Below are 9,357 nucleotides of genomic sequence, written 5' to 3'. Positions count from 1 at the left end.
CCAGATCAACCCAGGCCAGTTGCTACCTCACTGGGGTGTTGTGGGAGGGGAACCATGTATCTCTTTGGGACAAGGGCAGGATAAAAATTAAAATAAATGAACGACTGCATCAAGGAGCAGCCAGAGGAACCTGGCAGCCCTCCATAGATATTCCCGGCTATCCCTTCAGCTACCCCATACAGCCAGACATCTTCTATTTGCTGTCCTCGGCTTTCGTCATTCAAAAGTTTAAAAACTGCTTTATAATGTTTTCTACAGGAGATAAATTTCACTAGACTAGAGACAACAAAAAGACAGATTATGCCAGCTATGAAGGCTTTACTTCATTGATTTAACTAAGCAGACAGCACCCTGGCCTGGGCGGGGAGAGGGGGGATTATGAAGGCAGCAGAATTTGTAGAGGTATCATTTTTAGCTTGCAATGTTTCCATCGAGTCTTGAACTACATTCCGCAATCCAGTGAGGTGAGGTTTGCCAGTTCACCAGAAAGTTCATCTTCCCAGACTGCGCAACTCAAGGACGGGATGTCCAAACTTGACCGGTGGTCATTTCCCCAAATGCTTCTGGAGCCAGACAAGAATATGCAGCAGACCTTCTTAGGAGACACAGAACACAGGTCGCTTCAGGTGGCTGATCTGGGGTACTATTAAAGATGGCAGATCTTGATTTATCATGGACATGATTCTCTGGGATGTTCTTCCGCACACGCCCATTGCAATGAACAAGAGCACCTTCTGCCAGGTTGTGGCCTAAATTGTTTGGATTTTCTGCCTTGGGCATCAAAACATATTAAGTCTTTGGTGTGTTGATTGTTTCTAAGCAGGCCTCCTTCGGTGGTGGTGGGGACACAGAATCCACCCATCATTCTGGCTTTCTTTGTATGAACCCATGGTACTTGGATCTAGGTCAGGCAATCTTTCTGGTGTTTATTTTGCAGGTAAGTGGCCACTGTGGAGAAGAGTGAGCCACGGAGCTTCAGGTCACAGAGATGAGCATATGGTACAACATTATGGAAGGATAACAATTAGAGCAGAGCTGGCTTGTCAGGTTGTCAGCAGTGGTGAGGAGGTCTCTTCCAAAGTGGATAAGACGGGGACGATCCTCCTAGGATTACCATCTGAGGCTCAGAATACTTTCAGAAGATGACCCAAGGCCAGCATGAATGACAGTAGAAAACAAGCTGGCGCAGGGAAGAACAACATGGCCTGGTTGCCTGGCGGAGGAGACGTAGTAGTTGCTTTAGGTTCTGGGCTGGATTTCTGAAAGAATAATTAAGAAGAAGATTTGATTCAGGATGGAAGGTTTTTGGCACAATCAGAGATTTATAGTTGGATACTAATGCCATGAAACTCAAGTGAACTTTCCTTCCTGAGCTCATTATATACTATGAAAATCTAAGATTTGAGTTCTGTAGCACTTTAAAGACCAACAAGACTTTCCAGGGTATAAGCTTTGAAAAGTAAATCTCCTTTTGTTAGTGGTATCAGAGGAAGGGAGCTTGACTCTCGAAAGCTTGTGCCCTGGAAAATCTCGTTGGTGTTTAAGGTGTTACTGGACTCGAATCTTGCTCTTCACCTGCAGTCCGACACGACTACCCACCTGAAACAATCTCCATGAAAATCTAAATCTACAGGACAGATCTGACAGTCCACACTTTGGATGCTATTAATATACGCTGTTCCAGGAAGTGCGGCTGACCTCAGCGTGTCATCATCATTTGAAGGCCCTCTAAGTAATATCCTTACTGTACCACATCCAGTCGCGTGCAAGCACTTGTAATGAAACCCTAGCAGCCTTTTGTTTGCTATAGAAAAGCTGCTTAGGAACCAGTGCATGAACTGGCCTCATACTGAGTCAGACCCTTCTCCTATCCAGGTCTGTCTTGCCTATTCTGACTGGCAACAGTTCTCCAGGGGCTTAGGCAGAGGTCTTTCACATCATCTGCAACCTGACCTTTTTCACTGGAGGTGCCAAGGATTGAACCTGTGGCCTTCTGCATGCCAAGCTCATTACACTTTGCTATGGCACCACAAGAGCCAGCAGAGATCGCTCCTCAGAGGGTTTGTTAATTTCCTCTTCGCCTCCCAAAGGCTCTGTCAGTTTCACCTCCCCTTCTAGGAGGAGAAAAGGAAATAAACCCTCTGAGGAGTGATCTTTGCTGTCTCTGTAGAGAGGGGAAATTGAGAGAGCCTTCCGATTTGTCTTTTTAAAATCAGCTTCCCGGCTAACACTGCGACTCCCTTCAGGAGATCATCTTCGTGTAATTTGTCTCTTGTAATTTAGCTCAATGTGAAGGCTGCATTATATCGAGACAGACCATTGGCCTGTCCAGGTCAGTGTGGTCTTCTTTGCCCAGCTACAGCTCTCTGGCCAAAGCCTTTCACATCACCTGCCACCTGGTCTTTTTAGCTGGATACACCAGGGATTAAATTTGGAACCTTCTACATGCCAAGCAGATGTTCCAGCACTGAACCATAGCTCCACCATTCCCATATAAGTATGTTAGCAGATACATGAACCCTTGAAACCCACTCTACTGAGGCAGGTCATAGGACTGTCAAGGTCAGACCCTCTCCACGTCAGCCTTTCCTGCTCGAAATTCGAGGGAGTTCCTAACCTCTATTCCAGCCACAGTTTCTCTTCTTCCTGTTTCCTTCACAATGTATGTTTATCCTCAGTGTCACCCTTGGCTTTTAGGTGACTGATCAATTGACAAAGACTTGCAACAATCTATGACTTTGGGACTCTGGTTTTCAAATTTTGACAAAAAGGCCTGCAGTCTTGCTAGAATGAAATTCATTTCATAGGTGCCTATGTCACCATCGAACTACAATTCACATAAAAAGGCCATGAGCTTGTAGCAAAATAGCACTTTAGTGTGTGCTATTATCTCAGTTTTACAATAACCCTAAGAAGTAGGTCATTATTTTCTCCATATTACAAATAGGGAGGGGGGAAAGGAATGAGGCTAAGGCCACCTAGTGGCTAAAGTGAGAAGCACAGACTAAGAGAGGTTCTCCCTGGTTTGAGACTGGGATAATAGGCAGTGTATTAATTCAATTCAGATTTATGCACACGAAAAGTAAGCCACAATTATGGTTTCAGATTATGAGGGGCTTCTAAATGAAAAAAAACCCCAAAATTCTAAATTTCCATTTTTTTCCTGTAATGTTATGGGGCTTTGTAAACTTGGCATAGTTTTTGACCCTGGGACTGATTGATTAATTTGTTATAAAGTAGATTATGCAACAACTAAACATTCTTTAAGACTATGCACACCAGTGAGCAATGAGAGTTCTGTCATATTGCCCAGCTGTAGGTAGGAGCACTATATTCAAATATTATACAAATGACAAATACGTTGCAACAAGTTGTTGCCTGTACAGAGTTTCATGGAAGGCTTTTCATTTTTATTTACATCTGTGGAAAACTTCCCAAATATTGTTTGCTTGCTTTAGTCCACCTAACCTCAGTGGTTCTGTGCTTTGCGGCCACCCTGGGAGGCAATGAAGAACAACACCCTGTGACAGGTGATTCCAGCACTTAAAACCCATTTCCTGTTATTGCTGCTGTTCTTGCTTGTTGCATATGCAGACAAGGAAATCCAGAGAGAACGAGATGCAAAGCTTTGAGAAAGGAACCAATGAGCAGAAGTATGGGGGAGGGGTTGTGGCTCAGTGGCATAGCATCTGCTTTGCATGCGGAAGGTCCTATGTTCAATCCCCAGCAGTGCCTATTAAAAACTCAGGTGATGTGAAACACCTCAACCTTGCCAGTCAGAGCAGGCTGTGCTAGACTAATAGTCTGACTTAATGTAACAAAGCTTCATATTATGGGGTGGGGCCATAGATCAGTGGTAGAGCATTTGCTTTACAGGGTTACATGCTGGTTTAATTGCTAGCATATCCAGCTCAAAGGATCAGGGCCTGGGTCATGCGACAGATGTGGGCTGGAAGTGTTCTGTTGAAACTTAATGCTAAGGCACAATGGGGCTGGCCAGATCCAAACTGGGGGCATGGCACATGAAAGGACGTAGGGTGGAACTGACAAAAAAAGAGGGCTTTTCCAGGAACTAGAACTCAAACACCAACCAACCTTCCCGGAGAAGGTTGGAGGATGTAGGGTGGGGCAGAAGGAGCTCAGCACTTCAATGGACCGTCTCTCACCTTATGTTCCCCAGAGAATGTTCCGGACAGCAGAAAAACAGCTACTGGTGATCTCTGGCCCGAGGAGATTTGCCTTACCTCAACCTGGGCCAGGGCTTTTTTGGCCCTGGCGCCCACCTGGTGGAACTCTGTCTTTGGAGACACGAACCCAGTGGGACTTATTGTCGTTCCACCCGGCTTGTAAGACAGAGATGTTCCGCCAGGCTTCTGGGGGTTAAGGCAGGTGGTTTCTCCAACCAGCCTCCTGCCAGTGAGGAGGGAGGGACATGTTGCCCTCCTGATTTTGGTTGTCATCAGGTGCATGGCCACCCTGCCCCACGGGCCCTTGTACTTATAAAAATGGGAATGCACTGAGCACGTCATATTATGATGTTAATATAATTGTAACTAGCCCTTGCATGTTTACTCAGAAGTAAGTCTCATTGAGTCAATCCCCTCCAACAATCCTTATATTACTAGTGATGCTCCTTGATTTCTGGAAGCTGCCCCTGGTAAATCGTTGCCCATATTTTAGCCCAATTTTTATCCTTTAGTTTAAGGAATGTCATCTTAAATTCCCATGAGTTGCTAGGACTGCTATTCTTCAGAGATTTGCCAATTCCAGGTTGGGAAATTCCTAGAGACCTGAGAGTAGTGCTTATGGAGGTGGGGTTTGGGAAGGGGGGGGGAGTTCAGCAGGGTGTAATGCCATCCTCCAGGACAACCCTTTTCTCCAGGGCAACTGATCTCTGTTGCCTGGAGATCAGTTGTAATTCCAGAAGACCCCCTGGCCCCACCTGGAGGCTGGAAACTCTTGCTTCCAGTATTTGGTCTCTAGCAACTAAATCCTAGAGAATCTGGTCCCCGGTGACGTGGGATCCACAAGAAGTCTGATGTAAAGCAGCTCATTCCCCTACACGTGTGAGCCAGCCTAATCTACCCCTCTCAAGAGCCGTGTGGATTAAAGTAGAGGAAAGCCATTTTAGAGGAAACTTGCAATAAAAATCTATTACAGTATCTGGTGGTGGAGAGTGCCTTCAAGTCACAGCTGACTTATGGCGACCCCTGGCGGGGTTTTCAAGGCAAGAGACTAACAGAGGTGGTTTGCCATTGCCTGGTTCTGCAACCCTAGTCTTGGTTGGAGGTCTCCCATCCAGTTACTAACCAAGACCAACCCTGCTTAGCTTCCGAGATCTGATGAGATCAGGCTTGCCTGGGCTATCCAGGTCACAAAATATAATATCTACATAAATAAAAATAAACACATTTGTTTCTAACTTATTATATGTAATTTTTCTAGGTTCCCCTTTTAGTGTAAATGTTTCTTAGTCCCTAGCGTTCAACAATTTTCAGTGTACAGACAGAGAGAATTCTACTGTGGTTAATATTTTCTGTCTTCACAGCTATTTAAAACGCAGGAGCCCTGCCATCCTCTGTATCAGCTCATGCAAGGAAATAAATGCCTGAAACCCCGATATCTGGCAGGTTAAAAAATAATTTTGAGATGCATGCATGAATGAAAATGTTATACATGAGGGGCCTCTGTAAGGAGGAAGAAGCTACTTGGAGATACTAAACAGTCTGCAGAAGCAGGGAATTCAGAAACTATGGGGAAAGCAGATTTTTTCCCCCCCTTAGTAGGGTTTCTGTGCCATGAGAGTGTCACATGTCCCACAGGTACTGCATTTCCGAATGATGCATCTCCATGCTGTACACATGGAGCATCTCAAAAGCTGTACTCATTCATTTTTTAGGGTCGCTAAACAGCCGGGAGAAAAATGTCCTGTCCCTTTAACTGGGGGTTAGTGCGTGGAAATGAGCAACTGCAGCTTTTCACAGCAGCATCCTCGCCTGTTAATTTCTGCAGATCAAAGTAATATTAAAGAGACAACTAGAGGGACCAGTTTAAAAACTGGCACACCTCAAATGCTGTGCTTGTCGTGCTGCTATTCAAGGCACAACAGCAGAAAAAAAGAAGTTGCTTCCCTATCGAGTACGAATCAAGTACGCTGGAGATAATAATCTTTGTGGGTGGGTTAGGTGTAGATAAGGTCTCGTAAAAAATGGCCTCATCTAGCAAAATGGATTAGGCTTGCAGTTTTAAAAGACAGTCTCGGGACACTTGTGGTCTTCGATAGGCTTTTCAGATTATCATCAGCAAACAGCAGTGAAAATCAGGACGGAAAACAGTGAAAGGCCAGCAGTCTTTGAAATCCCCAAGTCTACGGTGAAGCAGCAACATACACTTTTGAAATCCTCAGCCTTGCTCATTGCTATAGCACAAACTGCAAAGAAGCACCCATTTCTGTTTGCTTCAGCCGCTAGGGGTAGGCAACCCACATGTGTTGACACTGGCACACCTGGCCAGTTTTCTTGTCTCTCAGGGCCAGGTCTCCACCCGAACAACCCAGGCACTGGAAGCATTGATGTGGCCAGCAATGCAGGAGAAGGAAACAGGCATGACTTTTGCTCATCTTAATCTCTCAGGCCTCCACAGCCATCAGATGAATCCAAAGCAAATCTCTGAAATGTTGGCAGCGCGACACCACCAGTCAAGTACGACCTTTGTCTCTTCTCCCCATTTTATTTGCTGGCACACCAAAGTTTTGTAGGAAAACTTTGCATTTCCCCCCATTACTTGGGCTAAAAAAGTTTGCCTACCCCCAGCCTGCCCTGACCTAGATAGCCCAGGTGAGCCTGACCTCATCAGATCTCAGAAGCTAAGCAGAATCGACCTTGGTTAGTAATTGGATGGGAGACCTCCAACGAAGACCAGGGCTGTAGAGGCAGGCAATGGCAAACCACCTCTGTGAGTCTCGTGCCATGAAAACCCCACCAGGGGTTGCCATAAGTCAGCTATGACTTAAGGGTACTCTCCTCCACCACCACCACCACCCCCAATCTAAAAAACCATCGTTAAAACCCTGCTGGATCACCCAAAGAGCCATGAAGTCCATCATTTTGGAGGGGCCCAAGCCCCCTCCAATATTCCAAGGAAAACGTCCTTCAAACATGGAGGTTCCATTGAGTTAATAACCACTGATGCGCCTGTCTTCCATGAATTTGTCCAGCCTAAATCACTCATCTACACCAAACTGGGTGGCAGCAAATGCCATACATTAATTGAACGTTAGATGAAGAAGCAGTTTTGCCAAAGAAACATTGCTTTGTTGAGTCATGGCTTCCAAGGACGAAGACTCAGGGCTTTCTGCATACAAAGCAGATGCTCTACCGCCGAGCCACAGTCCAGTTTTGTAGTTTTTGGTACAACGTAGTGTAGAAACTATGGTGTAGGGAATAACTCCCTTGGGAAAAAAATCCCAGCTCTGGATAAATGAAGTGAAATCTATGGGGGCAATCTGTCCAGACTACAACTGACAGCTTATACAAATGAGATGTGATGTGCTATTTTTTTTTAAAAAATGTGAAAATGAAACACATATAAGAATGTTAATACAGACTGAGACACCGTTCAAAAGGATATGATTTGTATCACTCCTGGAATGAGCTTTTTCTGTTAGCACAGTAAATACGATCCTAAGCATCGTAAATTCTTAATTGTACAATGTTGCAATAGTTAGCTACTCCAAAAATGACAAAAAAGCAGACAAGAAACTGAACAATAAAAAGAGATGTGATAAAAGGCATTAACAAAATGTCAGTGCATTAATCATAAATAAGCATGTCGGGCCCAATCCAGCCAAAAATGCAGCTCCCCATCATTCTCTGCATGTTTACTCAGATGTAATTCAATAGGATTGTCTGCCAAGAAAATACGCATCGCTATTCGTTTTGATGAGAAATTTAGGAACTGTGTAGTTCTCCCACACTGACCCTGGGTTGGACTTAATTTTGGCTGGATTATACTTTTCCTGCTCTACCCTATTCTACACATTCTACCCTGACCTGGATGGCCTAGGCTACCCTGATCTCGTCTGATCTCAGAAGCTAAGTAGGGTTGGACTCCTGATTAGAATTTGGAGACCACCACGGAAGGCCAGGGTAGCTATGCAGAGGTAAGCAATGGTAAACCACCTAGGAACTCTGTTGCCTTGAAAAGCCTACGGGATGCCATAAGTTGGCTATGACTTGACGGCACCTTACACTCACACAACAGCAGACTCTGATCATTTTATCTGGTCTACAGTGCAGAAAACAGCACCGACATTGCACTTTCAAACTTGGTCTACAAGTCTAATACCTGCTTATTTGGGAGTAAGTGCTCCGGAACTTGATTGTCTGCATACAGAACATAAGAAACGGCTATTGTGGGACCAACAGGTGATATATCAAGATTTCTCCCTGTATTCATTTGCCTTCCAAATTCTGCAGCCAGTGTTAAGATAACAGATACTAGCTTAACACCTGAAATCGACTTTTCATCACCCTTTAAAACAATGTAAGATTTTTTTTTTTAATTCAATTGCCTTTTAAAATAAATGGCTTTTAACATCTAACCCCTGAAGGAGGCTCAGCGCTTACCTCCGTGCAGGTTACTGCTGCAATAAGATTCATCATCAGAATGACAGTAACAAACAGAGCGGCCTTCATGGTTCAGCTGTCTGGAGCTCAGATGGAGCCTTTGCAAGGAAACTTCCTCATCTGGTAGAAGCAGCTCAGAGGTTTTACACGTTGATGGTGAAGAGGCAGGAGGGGTTAACCAATCACATTCTTTCCGAGCTTGCTATTTTCAAGAGCTGCCTTCTCATATTAACAGATGAGAATTGTGCTCTTTGGAACAGATTTACTGCCAATGGGGGAATTCAGCCAATGCTGGCTGAAAAGCACACATCCCACTTAAGAAAAATGGGATGCCGCCGAGGCAATTTTGTGACCTTACAACTGCTCCCAGTCTCAGGAAGGCAAGACTATTTCTTGCAGGTTTTAATTTTCTTCTTAGGTTACCATCACAGGACAGCCTTTCCTGTTAAATTCTCGAGAAACAGAATAGATCTCTTTTCGCCCTGTTCACAAATTACAGCAAACACATGTACAATCCACATATTCTTTATATGCAGGGCTTTTTTTCTGGGAAAAGAGGTGGTGGAACTCAGGAGGACCGCGCAATGACGTCACTTTGGGTCAGCTGGAACAAGGGGGGAGTTTTTTAAAGTTTAAATCTCCCTAGGCAAAAATGGTCACATGGCTGGTGGCCCCGCCCCCTGATCTCCAGACAGAGGGGAGTTTAGATTGCCCTCCGTGCCAGCAATCT

At 44.8% G+C, this 9,357-nt stretch overlaps 1 long non-coding RNA gene across 1 annotated transcript; it reads right to left on the bottom strand.

Moving 5' to 3' along the window:
- Nucleotides 1-292: 292 nt before the first annotated feature.
- Nucleotides 293-8,746, bottom strand: LOC129342873 (uncharacterized). Its single transcript, XR_008598262.1, has 2 exons — nucleotides 8,628-8,746; nucleotides 293-1,259 (listed from the first exon to the last, which is right to left on the bottom strand). It is a non-coding gene; the product is annotated as an uncharacterized LOC129342873 (long non-coding RNA).
- Nucleotides 8,747-9,357: the final 611 nt, after the last annotated feature.

The sequence above is a fragment of the Eublepharis macularius genome, chromosome 15 (assembly GCF_028583425.1).
Source record: "Eublepharis macularius isolate TG4126 chromosome 15, MPM_Emac_v1.0, whole genome shotgun sequence".
NCBI classification, from domain to species: Eukaryota; Metazoa; Chordata; class Lepidosauria; order Squamata; family Eublepharidae; genus Eublepharis; species Eublepharis macularius.
This window is presented reverse-complemented; position numbering and strand designations above follow the sequence as displayed.